The sequence below is a fragment of the Panthera uncia genome, chromosome C2, assembly GCF_023721935.1.
Source record: "Panthera uncia isolate 11264 chromosome C2, Puncia_PCG_1.0, whole genome shotgun sequence".
Classification (NCBI taxonomy): domain Eukaryota; kingdom Metazoa; phylum Chordata; class Mammalia; order Carnivora; family Felidae; genus Panthera; species Panthera uncia.
Genome location: NC_064810.1, coordinates 61,992,634 through 62,010,007, shown reverse-complemented (window position 1 = coordinate 62,010,007; position 17,374 = coordinate 61,992,634).

The window sequence follows — 17,374 nt, the reverse complement described above, 5'->3', positions numbered from 1 at the left end:
CATCTCCTGGTCTGATTGCTACGCTAACAATGACATTCATAACAATGATTGCACATACTGCTTTGCTCCTAATGGTTAAGTACTTCTACCTGGTCTCTATTATTTGGGGATCCAGTCATTTTTATTGCTATCACAATGCTCAGTTATTTACTATCATCTCTTACTATCAGCCCTGACCTTCAGAGAATGACCACCATTGTGATTATTGATTCTAGTGCCTTTCTTACCAGAAAACTTTGTATTAATCTGGTAAAGAAACTGTCTTCCATGGAATAGAGTGGGTCATCTGGTAGGCTTTATGACCTCTGTTAGTATATCCACTCTATTACTATAATTATTTTTCTGAGCCTTTTAATAATTTACTGTGAAAGATTTGGCACTGCTACTCAATTGGTTTGGGCCTTTACTTTATTCAAGCTTCCAGAGTTATCCTAAGAGCATTATCTCCCAGTGTCCTGCTAGAGTGTTAAGTCTTATATCATGGGAGAATGCTGCCATATTACTAAACTTTTTCTTATCCAACTGCATATTTCTTTGTTAATGATGGGCTTCTTCAGGATCCAGTTCTATATATATTATCTCGTAGAATGCAGGCCTGTATATATATAAGCCCAGCTCTTGCCAGTACATGTTACCTAGATTCTGAAGCTCTTTCAAAGTATTATCCCTTTGTTTCCCTTAACAGGCCTAATACTTCCCTAGCCAGGTTATATTAAAACTTAATCCCAGTTACTTGCCTAAGATCTAGAAGGAGAAGTGATGGTGGCTCTCAGGTAGCTTATTGTCTTGCAACATAGAAGTCTCTACATTATCCTCAGAGGATGAGCACTAGTTTTTAGAAGGTAAGAGTGGGATGCTTCTCAAGGCTGAGAGTGCTTAAGGTATCCTACAGGTTCACAGGTATTTGAGACCTCAACCTAGATTTCCCCATTCTCAGTTTTAGAATCCCATTTCTGATCTTGGTAATCAACTTGCTAGGGTTGGAAATTCAACTCAATCTGGAGCTCTACTCTTAAATTCCTGAGTCTAATACTCAGCTTTTATTTTTTGCCTCCTGCTTGTTAGAGAAGAGAGTCTACCTGTTGTCAAGAAGGCCTTCTGGCACTCACTCTGCTTTATGCTGGTGATTAATCACCTTTAGCCTTTTGTTGTCTTTACCCAAGGCATTAATGATCCCCAGCAATAACTGTCTGATTCTGTAGTCATTATTTTGTCCCCAAACTTCTTAAACATCCAAGATAATGCATCTTCACTGATGAAAGTTTTAGTAATTGTACTGCAACCACATTTCTGGGGCCTATCAGTGTTCCACCTGTCATAAGAGATGGAATTCATTGCCAGAAAGCTAGTAAGTAATCTACCTTCAATATACTATTTTAAAATCATCCCTAGCCTCACTTCTGGTATCAACAGTTTTAGGTCTGGGTTCTTGAGAAAAAGACCCAGAGACAGAGAATTATTTATAGAGGTTTTGGAGAGCACTCTTAGAAACATCACTTGTAAGGGGTGGAGGCACAAGATTGGACAGAGGGTGAAGCTGAATGGCAATGCAGTTACAACCATGGCCACAGACAGTCCTAAAGGGAGCTCTGGAAACAGGAGAACTCCCCATCCCAACTAAGGCAAAAGGACTAGGCCTTTGCAGCACCACACTGGTCAGTTATTGGATGCAGGTTGTCACTAGGAAAAGAGTGTAGCCTTGGATGAAGCACTTTAGCTAACTGCAGTTACTGGCGAGGGACCCAGCTACGAGCCATGGGCAGCCAAAACTCCAGACACCTGGGATAGTGAATGCCTAAAGGGTCATCTAGAAAGTGTACTGAAGTGGCCCTTACACCATTTCCTATATGTTACTTTGTATATTTTTATGTGCTGTTATTTCATGTATTTTTATATATTCTTCATAACACTTTATTAGTAGCCAAGCCAAGGAACTACGAAAAACAGACACACTTCTAAATAAAACCACTCATTCTGCCCATGCCCAACACATCCATGTATACTTTTTTTCTTTTAACCTATTACAGCTTTTCAGTCATTTCCCTAGCGTTTTGACATTACCCAAATAACAGGCTCTAGGAATTAAAACAGCATGGCTCAAAGGGAATGGATGTGGTTGTGCACTATAGGAATTTTGCTGGCTTGCACCTCCCCGATGCTTCAGAAATGCCTTAGTGCACTACTGCGCTACAAAATATTGACTCTAAAACACCTCTGTCCTGGAATAGATCCACCCAGGAAAAAGCTTTTGAATCTGTTCTTCCTTAACAATCGAACAGCTGTTATATCATCAAGAGTTTTTGTTGTGTTGGTTATGATTGTTGGGGTGCGTTCAAGGGGTGGTGCCTAGGAGTAATGGTTAAGGAGATAAGAAAATACTTTCAGAATGAAGGGAAATTAAATAGAAAAGCCATTATTCTAATGTTCAGTTGGTAAAAGTATGAAACTGTTGTAAGAAATATTTGTAGGAAGTGTGCTTTATAGCATGGCAGTATGGGTAAATGGAAATGGCATCGAATTAGTGATTTGTAGCTTCTAGTCCAAATTTCCTTCTTCTTATATGGATCAGGTAACATGAACAAACTCCCACATACTCAATTCCAAAGATGTAGTCGGAAATGGACAGTAAGGTCTCTTTTCTCAGGTCTCTACATTTTGGTGCATAACTTACTAATGTAATTGACAGAAAATATGGGTCATACTTTTCTCATTGGAGTCCCCTTCCTCTAATCTCTGTTACCACTCAACAATTAATTGAACAAACCAGGTGCAAGGCTTCAGTATTTGTTCATTTGCTATAGATTACTATATAAATCCTCAGAGCTAAAATGTAAGGGCCTAAAAGTCATACTCAGAACTCAGTGTTTGCTTATAGTCCATGTTCCCTCTAGACTTTTTCTTCCTTCATTATGCTAGATGACTATTCCTCATAAACAGTGTACCATGATTCTTGAATAAATGTAAAAAGTGTCTGCTGTTATAATCAAATAAATACTATAACATACATAATATGAAATTTTCAAATATATTGAGTTATTTTTCTTCAAAACCAAGTTATATTTTTTTGCACTTTTTGTCATTCTAAAGTTAACATCAGTGTGAAAATTACCCAATGCCATGTGTGATTTATCATATACAGATTAAATGACCAAAAATCTAAGGGGTGCCTGGGTGGCTCAGTTGGTTAAGCATCCAACTCTCAGTTTCAACTCAGGTCATGATCTTGCGGTTTCATGGGTTTGAGACCCACGTTGGGCTCTGAACAGATAGTGCAGAGCCTGCTTGGGATTTTTCTTCTTCTCTCTCTCTCTCTGCCCCTCCCCTGCTCATCCTGTCTCTGTCTCTCTCAAAATAAATAAATAAACTTTTAAAAATGACCAAAATAATGAATGATATTGTAAACATTTAGAGTTTGCAGACCTTCCCCTCTCCTCTCCATACTCTGCCAGTTGGCTGAAGTCCAGTCTCTTCCTTGATGTCCATTCACATCTTATTTTTTCATCCCTTATCTCTCTCCTATTTTCTCAGCCACACTGACACATCTAAAAGCAAGGTCCCTGAACAGTGACTTCTTGTCCTGTCCTCCATGATGAGGTAAGCTGGATTCTGGAGGCTTGAGCTAATTTAGTCTTCCAATTCACCAGATGTGAATAAGAGCCTAGAGATCCTGTATCATTCCCTTGCTCCTAGCAGGAGTAGAGAGGGTGGTGTGAGGTGGTGCAGAGAAAGGGCACACATGATGGGAATGATTCCCAAATTAGAAATAGTAAGGTCATGCTTTTAGGTACCCTTTTGCCCCCAAAACATAACATTATTGGACAGATATGACATAAATAGCATATTTGCACCTAAAAATTAGATACATATTTCTGGAGGGAAAACTTAGAAAGCAAAGCAGTGCAATGGATTGAAGTTACTGAGTCCCAGTTGAATGTGAAGCACTCTAAGAGAGCCTCACCTGAGGTTAGAGAGTCATACGGTGATGTAGGGTTGAGCACCTGGGCTTGCCAAAGACTGAAAAAAGTAGAAGCTAACTACTGCATGAAGCCATGGTTCATCTAAAACTGCTTGCCCAGTAGGGCAAGAGGACACACAGGAAGTCTCAACACCAAATTGACACTCTTTAACAAAAATGTGCAAAAATTGAAACTTAGAAGCATTTTCCTTAAAACCATAAAGAGAATGAAGGTGCACACTATTGCCACTTTCATCCAGCATTGTTCCAGAGGTCCTAGTTAGACAGTAAGGTAAGAAAAGCAATAGAGGTTCGAAAAATTGGAAGGTTAATTTAAAAAAAAACAAAAAACTCTGATTTTTGCATGTACCTACATAGAAAAAAATAGAATCAGTAAGAGTTTAGCAAATTTGCTAGATAGAAAAATAAATATTCAAAAATCAACACTATTTTTATACAGACAGAAAAAAACACAATTATTTTTAAGACGATGTTTATAATAACAGTGGAAAATATAAATTATATGGGAAAAAATCAAACAAAGATTGCATAAAACCCTGATGGAGAAAAAAAGCATAACAAACTATTTGTTGAAAGGTAGGAAGGAAACATACATAAATGGAGCTGTATAGTGTATCCATTTAATATAAATATGGTTAACTAAGTTTAACTATATATATATATATATATATATATATATATATATGATATATTTTAAAGTGCAAAGGTCCAAGAATCACTGATAGAATTTTGAAAAAGAATAAGATGACATTTTGGGAGAGAGCTTGCTTTCCCAAATGTCAAGATTTATTATAAAGTATAGCTATTAAGATAGAGTGGCAATGCCTCAGTGATAGATGACTGGATTAGCATTGCTTTTAAAGATTACTTGTTTATTTTGAGAGGGGGAAAGGGCAGAGAGAAGGGGAGAGAGAGAATCCCAAGCAGGATCCACACTTTCAATGCAGAGCCTGACATGGCACTCGATGGGTTCTCTATCCCACAACTGAGAACAGAGAAATCATGACCTGAGCTGAAATGAAGAGTTTACGCTCAACCGACACCCAGGTGCCCCAATTGATTACAACTTTTAAACTTTGAGAAACATTCCATCACATTGCTGTCAGCACAGAGCCTGCTTGGGATTCTCTTTCTCTCTCTGCCCTCTCTCTGCCCTGCTTGTGCTCTCTCTCTCTCTCAGAAATAAATAAGTAAACAAAAATAAAGGTTTTAAAGTTGTAATCAATGTTTTTGTGTCATGGTTAATGTAAGGGAGGACACTGAAAAGCAGGAAGGCATGTTGTATCTATAGAAAAGCAAGGTTGAAAGTCTTGGGTGTGGAAAGCAGGACAAAAAAGGAAGACTGGAAATGTCAGAGAAAAACTATCAACTTCACAACTATTGCCAGTTGCTCTGTTTATGTGCACTTGTACCTGGGAAAATAGAAACAGTACAAATGTTTTTTATGTCCAGCACGTTACATAAGCAAATATCTTCTAGGGGAGTCTGACTCAGGGCTGACCCAAACCCTTGACAAACTGCGCCCTCTGGCAGAGTACCACAGAGCATAACTCTTCAAGGTCATCTTGAGCCTATACTTAGCTCTAGGGAAATCCACAGGCCAGCACAGTTAATTACACTAATAGCCACAGAAATCATATTGGTCCACTGTGGCCTAGTAAGATGAATATTTCTCTTCCTTAGTCACAGGGGGACGTTAATGGTATTTTTATTAACTTGTGACCTGTTGACTGCTATTAGAATATAGATTGTGTGCATAAACCAGGTCGGATATTACGGATATGATTATGGAACAATTACTGTGGCAGCCACTGGGCTTCTGATCATTGTTGGTAAAGAGAATTTGTAAGACTTGAAACTGCTTTTTGGAGTTCTGCAAGAAGAAACACTTGGGGTTAAAGTTTATATTGTCTCTCTGTGTCTTCTTGAAATTGCAATTTGTGATTGTGATGATTAGACTGCAAACAAAGGCAGATTTTAAAAGAAGAAAACTACAAAGGAGAGACAATAATTAGAGCAATCTTAGATTTTGGAAGCTCAAGGTTGCAGACTTTCTTTGCTGAAACTATTTTAATTAAAAATATATACAGTTTGCTAGCAATTATATTTGTGTACATATCCCTAATAATCAGTGACCAGATTATATTCTGGTCTGTAATTTTAGTAATGTGAAAATTCACTTCTGTAGTTGTGTGCCTTGTGATGAAATGCAGCATTAAGTACTTTAGTCATCCTCTTTAGAGTCACATATTAATGGTGATGCCATCAAGGTTGCCAAAATGTCTTCAGAGTCGATATCTAAGGATGCTGATATATATTCTGCAAAGTGCATTATTTATTCTGCAAAGTGCATTATTTATAATCACAAACCTTCTCCCCCTTAGTTGGAGCAGAGTTTATGCAACCCCTTTTAAACTGCTGCCTCTGCATGTAGAGTGAGATCAGAAGGGACAAATGGTACCATTAACACAGTAAATTACAATATTAACTGACTTGACTGGAAGCAGAAAATACTATATCTAAAATCTCACCGTCGTAATTTAGAAGTCACAAGTGGTTTAGATAAAAAAGAAAAAAAAATATTTATAATCTACTCTTCCAGGTTCTTAGCTCAACTAAATGTTTGAACTCTGAGCTAGAGTCAGTTCTACGTGAACTTTAGACAGTCTACTTTCAACAGGACTATTCAAGAGCAGAGAGAAAGGAGGCATTGAAAGCAGAATGGGATTGCAGTAGAGTCCCTGGGGTTCTGGGCAAGGAGAACTCACAATGCATACAATTGATCTTCTGTTCCAGGACTGACACTTTCACTGATCTCTCCATGATCACCATTATAACCTTTCCTCTTCTGTACACTGTATTAGAAACAGCATCATCTCAGAGATAAAGCCACTTATTTGGAGTAGTTTGCATTAGAAAAGCAGCTATATTCTTTTAGTAGTATCTTGCTGGGATAACTTTTTCAAGTTTTTAAAATAAAATATAGACCTTATTTTAAGGTAAGTTTATTTTCATGACAGCAGAAGCATAAGAAACAACACACAAAAAATTAATGATAATATAGAGTAATGCACATGTACTTTTCAGTTAAGTATATTGGAAAAATCAGAAAGCCTGGTTACAGTTCTAACTTTGCTACTTATTAACAACATTGTGTACATTATTTATGCAGAGCCTCAGTAAAAAGCATCCTTTTCCTATAAAATTATTCTGAAAATTAAATAAACAATTTCTGACATAGAACACACCTGATATAGTTTCTAGGGCACAGGATACCCTCAACTGTATAAATACTCTTTTCCTTTCCTCTTGTTAAACTTTAAAACTTTAAGTGCATAGGATGCCACATTTTTAAAATATGATTTATTGTCAAATTGGTTTTCATACAACACCCAGTGGTCATCCCAACAAGTGCCCTCCTCAATGCCCATCACCCACTTTCCCCTCTCCCACACCCCCCATCAAACCTCAGTTTTTTGTCAGCATCCAAGAGTCTCTTATGGTTTGCCTCCCTCCCTCTCTGTGATTTTTTCTTTTTCCCCTTCCCCTCCCCCATGGTCTTCTGTTGGGTTCTCAGAATCCACATGTGACTGAAAACATATGGTATCTGTCTTTCTCTGCCTGACTTATTTCACTTAGCATAATACCCTCCAGTTCCATCCATGTTGTTGCAAATGGCCAGATTTCATTCTTTCTCATTGCCAAGTAGTATTCCATTGTATATATAAACCACACCTTCTTTATCCATTCGTCATGTGATGGACATTTACACTCTTTCCATAATTTAGCTATTGTTGAAAGTGCTGCTATAAACATTGGTGTGTGTGTGTGCCCCTATGCGTCAGTACTCCTGTATCCCTTGGGTAAATTCCTAGCACTACTACTGCTGGGTCATAGGGTAGGTCTATTTTTAATTTGTTGAGGAGCCTCCACACTGTTTTCCAGAGTGGCTGCACCAGTTTGCATTCCCACCAGCAGTGCAAGAGGGTTCCTGTTTCTCCACATCCTCTCCAGCATCTATAGTCTAGGATGCCACATTTTATTTATTTTTTAATATGAAATTTATTGTCAAATTGGTTTCCATACAACACCCAGTGCTCATCCCAATAGGTGCCCTCCTCAATGCCCATCACCCACCCTCTCCTCCCTCCCACTCCCCATCAACCCTCAGTTTCTCAATTTTCAAGAGTCTCTTATGGTTTGACTCTCTCCCTCTCTTTTGTGTTTTTTTTTTTCCTTCCCCTCCCCAATGGTCTTCTGTGAAGTTTCTCAAGATCCATATAAGAGTGAAAACATATGGTATCTGTCTTTCTCTGTATGACTTATTTCACTTAGCATAACACTCTCCAGCTCCATCCACATTCCTACAAAGGGCCATATTTCATTCCTTCTCATTGCCAAGTAGTATTCCATTGTGTATATAAACTACATCTTCTTTATCCATTCATCAGTTGATGGACATTTAGGCTCTTTCCATAATTTGGCTATTGTTGTGAATGCTGCTATAAACATTGGGGTACAAGTGCCTCTATGCATCAGCACTCCTGTATCCCTTGGGTAAATTCCTAGCAGTGCTATTGCTGGGTCATAGGGTAGATCTATTTTTAATTTATTTTTTAAATGAGTGGCTGCAGATTAGAAAGAGGTCAAATGGATTTCAGTCTGATTTTGAAGATGTAGTAGAAAAACACACTTGCAGGCTGAAAAGAGAAACAAAATAATTCAGGTTTAACGGTTTCATGCCACCTTTTTCTGACTATTTCCCCCTTTGTCTAACTTCAACAAAACTTCACTAGGGACAAGTTATTCCCATCTCTTGACCTTTACTTATAATAGAGATAGAAATAGTACAAGTGACTGACATTAAATAAATAAATAACATTTGAATAAATATTTCCTTGCCTTGTTTGGTTTTACTTCCTTTACTTCACTTTGGTGCCTACTACCAAGCAAATTACGTAGTCAAAAAGAAGCCATAGAAAAAAGTAGAGCCCTCTAATACGCAGATCCATGAAGGTCTAGAAGAGGGAAGTAAATCTTATATCAAAAGAGTGGCATAAATAGGAACAGTCATTTCATAATTATTTTGGAATCTCCATTAACATAATTAAGTAGGATATGATATCATTTACAGACACAGTTTACTCTCTCATGTTTACTTTTATTTACCCAGCTTGTCTACAGCCCTGCAGGAAGCCTCTCAAAACAAAACAGTCAATTAATTCCCTTAGTATTGGGAAGGTGAAAATGAGGAAGGCTGGCACATCTCATGTCGGGTAGGTTTTCTGCATCAAACTGGGAAGGGATACAAAAGAGATTAAAGAATTAGCAAGAATGTGATTGGCCAAAGAATCCTATTTGTTTCAGCTTTTATAGGGCAGATCTTTCTCCATGGCTTGTGTTGTCTGTATGTTATGTTTATGTATATTATGAGTTAGCAAAATATCAAATATATCAAAATTCTATCAATCTATATCAATATGTTCTATGAATTTATGTTTGTCTATGCCATAACTCTCCTCTATTAGTATGGATATCTGCATTGAAATGAATATTGTATTGAATTGGAAAGTATCATGAGCTGGTTAGTGATACGTAGTAAGGGACCCTTCTGATTCAGCAGAAATTGCTTTCCCATTCCAGAAAAAAAATAGATCAGTGCCATAGCACTTTAATCATACCCTGGATGTCAAGCCTGTTGTATTAATGGTTTTTGAATTTAAATAGTGAAAGTGGATTCAATATAGGGAAAATGAGTAGCAGCTAACCCGGAAGAAAGGCATCTTCTATCCACAATGAAGGTATGACATTCCCTCGAGTGACAACTTGCTGCAAGTCTGTCCTTTCAGTGCTCAAGGAGACCTGTCTTTGAGGAAGTTATCCATTGTAACGATAGGGCATTTAATTCCTTTTTGTGACTGTTAGTCTTTGGTTTCTGCAGAAAAGTCTGATAGACTGGTACACATAAAGGGCAATCTATTTAGATTCATATTTTAGCCCCTATCCACCAAAATCATTAGCATTGATTCCAAATATCCTGCAAATAACAAATCAGAGCCAGGACTAAAGAAAAAAAACATAGAATCTGCACTTCAATTTAAATCTCTAATATTTTGTATTTTATTGTGATTCAGACTGCTCCTATGCCTGTCAAGTTTTATTAAAATTTTTAATATCATTCCTTTTACCTTCACCTATTTAGTAAAAGTGTACCGGTTGATCATCATCATGTGAATGCAGTTATAATTGACATATAAAACAAGGCCTGACTAGACTTTAGGGCTTGTAGCTTTGAATCCTCAACCATCAAGAAAGGCTTCTGTAGGTTGTTTTAATAATGAGTGTACACATCTTAATAACCATTGTGTTTATCTGTAATGAAAATGATAATGCCAGAACATGACAGCACCTAGTTTAAGCAAGAAAATATTTAAAATGTTTATCATCAAGCCATCAGTTCCCTTGTCTCTTTTTGAGACCCCCACCTCAGAGTACATAAACAAATATTTGCTAAAATAGCTGCGGAAACTAATTCCGTGCATGATGTTCATGCCGTGTTACAAATTATCCTGTAAGTGAATGTGTGTGTATAAGAGCAAAAGGTTATTCTACATTTCTTATTCATCCTGTTCATCTTCCAGAGTGATCTCTGGTTCTCAGAAAGTTGGAGTATCAGATGTTTGGTCACACTGTGCTATCTTGAATAAAATAGAGGATCTTGAAATGACTGAACATCTTGATGACCTCACTTCCAGTTTACATCTGAATCCCTTTACCTGCCTGTAATAGTTCCCAGTTCCCAGTTACTTTTTTTTTTACTTGACAAGCTTTTATTGGAGTAGAAAGACAGAAAAGTGTACAAATCATGAGTGTATACCTTGATGAATGTTCCCAAGAGTCCACATGTAACTACCACTCGGACCAAGAGAAAGTACTTGACCAGCCCTTCAAGAACCATTTCTTGCCCCTCCAACCATTACCACTCATCCTCTCCACAAACTACTGCCATTCTGATTTCTGACACACTAGATTAGTTTGACCTGTTTTTAATATTTATATGAATAGAATAATAATCAGCGTGTTCTTTTGTGTCCAGCTACTTTTGGTTAATGTTGTGTGTTGTGGCAGTTCGTTCATGTTCATTGCTATATTGTATTCCTTTGTGGAATACCATGACCTATTTATCCATTCTCCTGTTTATGGTCAGTTATACTGCATGGAAACAGCAAATAGTAAGTGCTATTAACATTCTTGTATGTGTGTTTTCATCTTAGGTATACATGTATTTGGGATATACCAAGGAGGGACATTTTGGTATAAGGTATAAATATATTCAGATTCATTGCATCATGCTAAACAGGTTTTCAAAATGGTGTTACCAACTCACACTACCACAATCAGTGTTCGAGAATTGTAGTTTCTCAGTCACAATTGGCACAAATCATATTCAGACCATTTTTTTCTTTCTTCTTAATAAGTAAAAGTAAATTCAGATTTTTTAAAGTTCTCACTGTAGCACCGTGCTCCAATGACTACTTACTATACTATATAGAAACACCCACTACCTGTCATCAGCACGGTCCTTTCTCATTCATGTTGTCAGTGTTTAGTAATCTCTAGTTTTTCTCCTGTCTCTTCCCCTCTACTCCAAAAAACTCTATACATTTTCACCCAATTTATATTTCTAATGTACATTTCTCAGCTTATTAATCTCTTCTTCAAAATCCATAAGGTTTCCAGTTCAAATAATAACTTCATAGTATTACCAACTCCTTCCTGCATAACTCAGCTGCCTAGTTCGGCCAAATGCAACGACTGCACAAGTGTGACAAAAACTTTCCCATAGCCAAGTGTTTGTATGTACTGTTATCTTTTTATGGGATCCCTCCCTTCCCCCGACTCTTATTTTACCTCAAATGCCACTTTTTCCCCCCAGAAACTAGATGTGTTTCATTTGTTAACTATAATCCTTCTGGCACTTTGTTCTGATGGCACTTAAATCACCCTTCTTGGGGCGCCTGGGTGGCTTGGTCGGTTAAGCATCCGACTTTGGCTCAGGTCATGATCTCGCGGTCCGTGAGTTCGAGCCCCGCATCGGGCTCTGTGCTGACAGCTCAGAGCCTGGAGCCTGTTTCAAATTCTGTGTCTCCCTCTCTCTGACCCTCCCCTGTTCATGCTCTGTCTCTCTCTGTCTCAAAAATAAAATTAAAAAAACGTTAAAAAAATTTAAATCACCCTTCTTTAAGTTATTTTTCTTTCAGTATTAAGTTCTGGTACTGTCCTATTAGGTGGTAGGCAGTTTCATTCCTGGGGGGAAGAAGCAAACCTTAGCACAAGCTTTGCATTTAGAAGAAGCCTGAAACGATTTGTGTAATTGAAGTGCACATACCAGGTATAGATAGATAGGTAGGTAGGTAGGTAGGTAGGTAGGTAGATAGATAGATATAGATAGATAGATAGATAGATAGATAGATAGATAGACAGACTGACATTTTACTGAAGTTCCCTGGATTGGTGGAAGATAAATTTATTTGGTTGAAGAGTGCCAGAATTTTTCTGAGCTGAATAAGGACAGCAGTCTCTAGGTGTGAGAGATGAAGCAAAGTTGGCCAAAGGATCTGTGTAAAATCTGTTTGAACAGCACAATCCACCCTGTCCCAGACTGCTGCAGCTTATTGCACCTAAGGGATCCATATTTTTTTATGTAAGTTGATTTCTGCAAGGAAAAGAAAGATTTGGATCAATTTACCAATTTGTACTTATCTAAAGGAATACTTCTTCGTATTGGATTATCTTGAAAATCCCCTTGGCACAAAAAGTCTTCATCAGACATCAGCCAAAATGACTATTAACATACTTAGGAGCCCTGCAGTTTTAGTACGTGCATTGTGATTGGCCAGACTCTGAGACGTTGTTGGAGACAGTGGTGGTGTGGTAGGAGTATGCATTTAAGAATCTGATAGATTACAATATTGATTATGCCTCACATAAGCAGCTTGGATTTAGACAAGTTACTTAATTTTTCTTTCTCAGTTTTGTCATGTATAAAATGGAGGTAATAGCATGTAACTGTTCAAAACTACTGTGAGAATAAAATAAGATCATGTATCCAGGGGTGTCTGGGTGGCTCAGTCAGTTAACCATCAGACTTAAGCTCAGGTCATGATCTCACAGTTCATGAGTTCAAGCCCCACATCAGGCTCTGTACTGACAGCTCAGAGCCTGGAGCCTGCTTTGGATTCTGTCTCCCTCTCTCTCTCTGCCCCTCCCCCACTTACTCTCTCTCTCTCTCCCTCTCTCTCTCTCTGTCTCAAAAAATAAATAAACATTATTTTTTTTAAATCATGTATCTAAAGTAATTAATACCATGACTGGACCTCAGCTTAAGTCTTTTTTTTTTTCAGGGAGTCTTCTCCAACCTTCTGTGTTAGGTCCCCTATATTCTGTTTCATAGCACATTGTATTTTTACTCCAAAACCTTTATCATAGTTTATTTATAAAGTCATTTTTGTAATGATTTGTTCTCCATAAGCGTGAGTGTGGTCTCGTGGTAAATATAGCCTTCTGCTATATATTCATATTTACCATAATGCCTGACCCATAGTTCATAATTCAAAAATATGTATTAAAAAATGAATACATCTGTAAGTGAATGACAATTTCCTTTCACGTGTATACACTGTGAGAGTATCAGGTAGAATGGCTGAGTCCTTTTTACTTTTTCTAACACAAAACAGAATTTATATATTCTAATGAGTCCTACCCTTTCAAAGCGGTCATGTTTGGAAGCTATATACATATTTCCATGGTACTGGATAGTTCTAACAATTGTTGAAGGGTCTCTTAGGGTGATACTGTAACACCCCCATCCCCATTGTGCCCATATCATCAAAAGTGGTGAATCTTTCTTCTGAGAGTGGATTTCATTTTTTGAGAACAGTTAACTGTCATTTGAAATCAACTGTGGCAAATTTCACAGTTTGTTTTATTTTTCATCTGAAACAAAGTTTGATGAAGCATTAATAAAACTGCTTTTCTTCTGTAACCATAAATTTAAAGACTCATTCCAAAAAAGACTTCCATAAATGAGTAAGGAAAGACTCTGTAATCTCTCAAAATGTATACTGTGAAGGAAAATGTTCTTTAAAATGAGTATTAAGTTTATTTGTGAGACATGCACACACACACACACACACACACACACAGATAAAAACACACTTAGTCAAGCATACACACACACACACACACACACACACACAACAACAACAACAACAATCCCTGTCCTGCCTCCTCTGAAAATTACATTTCTTTAAAGTCATGCCTGATATAAATTCCATTTAAAACTCATTTCCCACAGGTTCTTCTAAGGAGTATGACAAGAATAGTAAATATCTCTCGCTGAATAAGGCACAATACACACTTAATAACATTATAGTTAGCATCTCCCACCCTCCCGCTGGTCCTATGCAGCTTCCCAGAGAAATGTATTTTCCATGATATTGTTATTAGAGGGATTGTATGTTAGAAATGAACTAAACAGGCTTTGGCCTTATATTCATTCTGTTTGAGCATATAATACAGAAAAGGAAATTCTAGGGAAAATCACCTAACCAATCCAAATATACATATAATTTTTATAGTCTCTAACAGTGAATTCCTCTGACACTATGTTATTAGGATTATAATTTATATGTTGAAGATGGCTGCCATAAACTGAAAGTCAAAGAAATGTCAACAGTATGTCAGGAGCCTCTTGAGTATTTTTGCTTTGTATGTCAATTGGGAACATTTCTATGGTACAAATGCACTCTGCTCGCTTCAATCACTTCACTGACTACAAAGGTACCAAATCTGAACAAAACAAAGTGTGTTAAAAGGGTGAGATCAAAGACAAAGAAAGTGGAAGAAAGAAGCTGGAAATTGGGGAGCTAATGGGTGAATGTGTGCAGTCTGACATAAAGATCTTCACTCTCTTCAAATAAACTTATTTCCCTGATAAAGACATTGTTAACACCTGGGATTATTGGGTTTTATTTGAAAAGTGATTTGCAAGTAATTGAGTGCCCCACCCAATTGAATGCCTCTCTTGGCAACTTGAATTAGGATGTAGGCTGAGCTATTACTTGTGATAATCAATCCTCCAAAGAAGAAATCACTGATAAAGGTGATTTGTGCATTTGAACAGTCAACCGACATCTTTCAAAGAACGCAAAGGCAAGTTTTGCCTATGCTTCCTCCACCAGGTGAAGTCTAGAAAAATTGCATTCTACCTGGTTTCGTTTCTTTTTTGTTTACCTGAACTTATTTATTTTACTTTTTTTTTTAAAGAGGCCACATTGGCTGAGACATTTAAAATACAAAATGGTAATTAAGAGTGTTTGAGGCAGCTCCAGCTGGCTTTGGAATAGCTCCCAATAGGTAGGCTGACATTTCCACCCTCTAAGAATCCCTGCTTGGATGCAGTTTACAGCAGCCAACCTTGATTCCACCCACGATTTGATTAAACAACAGAGAAACTGCAAATAGGAAAAGTCACTTCTCTGGGGCCAGCTTAAATTGACAGCAAATGCAAGAAAAGAGAATGATGAAAAAGGAGACTATAAGTTAGTATCAAATGTCACTCTTCTGAGTGAGCATTTAATTGGTCAGCAAGTCTTCTAAATGTAGAAATAGCATCAGCATCTCCATAGCAGAGTATCTTTAGGGCCATTTGAAACACAGTTTAATTTTCATTTAGAATCATACCCAACTATGGATTGAGATAAACAGCTACCTGTCTGTCAAGTTTTAGGTAGGTATAGTTTACATGGTGACTGCAAGCCTGAGAGGTTGATGGGACAAGATGACAAAAATCTGTAAGACATAGTTCCTGTCTCCAGGGAGTTTATATGGTAATTAAGAAGACAAAAGTTGTTCACCTGGAACAAGCAAGTAGAAATGCCAGGTGATGTATGTCTAACTATCAAAATATATAATATGTATCAATGTGTGTGTGTGTGTGTGTGTGTGTGTGTGTATATGTGTGTATACAATTAGGTGTACACACACACACACACACACATACACAAAAACACATGCTATCACATCATCAGCTTTGGGAAATAAATGAGAGCAATTGGATAATAATCCAGGGGAGAAATATTTTGTTAATTTTGCTATTAGTCAGCAAAGTATAGGCAAATAGCAACTTCTAGGATCTCAGGGATTTTTTCTGTGTGATGAATGGGTGGCTTGTTCACTAAGTCCTCAGGTCCTTTTCAGGACTTCTACTTTAGATAATAGGCATGTGAGCCATTAAATTTGTGACCAAGAGGTTTTTAGTGAATCTGAAGAGGTCATTGGGAAAATGTGCAGATTGCATGGGGAGAAAGAGAGTGATCTCTACTGGATCTTTACTCTGGATTAGGCGTCTAGAGTCTTGAGATTTATGTCCAGTTTTCCCACAAGAAGGTCTAATGGCAATAGAAAAGCATTTTCCCTCCCTGCATTTCCATTTCCCATTTGAAAGACGAGAGTGTTGGACTAGGCAATCTCTGGCATGTGTGTTCCATTTTCTCAGAGGCTTTGAATATGCATCAGTTCCAATGTATTGTACCCACAGCCTCCACCAGTACAGTGGAACACTTTACCAGTGACTGCTCATCACTAGATATGACCAGGCTAACACCAGTTTCAGGGCCCTTTATTGCACATTAAGTTTTCCAGACATCAAGTGCCAGTCTTGTCCATTCTTTATTACCTAGCAATTCATCACATGTCCTCTGTTTCCCATTTCCAACAATTATCTTTCATTCTAGTTACTTCTCTAAAATTCATCTCATCTTCTTTAGACCTATTTTTCTTACATACCACTTTTTCCTTTCAAATGTTTCCATAGGATTAAAGGATATATTTAAAAAATCTTAAAATATTAATCAGAAAGCATTATGATAAAAGTAAAGCCTTTTCATCTTTTTTTCATTTTGGTAAATATCTTAATGTGCATTGTTTAATACTGTATATTAGACATAAACTACAAGAAAGATCTTCCCCCACACCCACGGACAACCTTTTCTAACTGCTAACTAAAGGTTGGTATTTATAAATACTACCTGATATTTAATTAACTTATTTGTATTTGAAATTGGCACATTCCATAAACAACTTGGCTGTATTAGTACAGATGCTGAAGGCAGTTTATGCTCTTTTTGTTGCATACCTATGAAGGCTAAAGTGACTGAAATCTTTGCCTTTACATATAATATTCTTCCTTTGTTATATGATAATTATACTCTAATTATGTAGAAAATATCATTTGGTTACATGGGTTAAAACTACAGTCTTTATGTTGGCAGTTCCCAAATCCTCACTTTATTCTTTTTAAAGTTTATTTATAGTATTATTTGTGGAGGGGCAGAG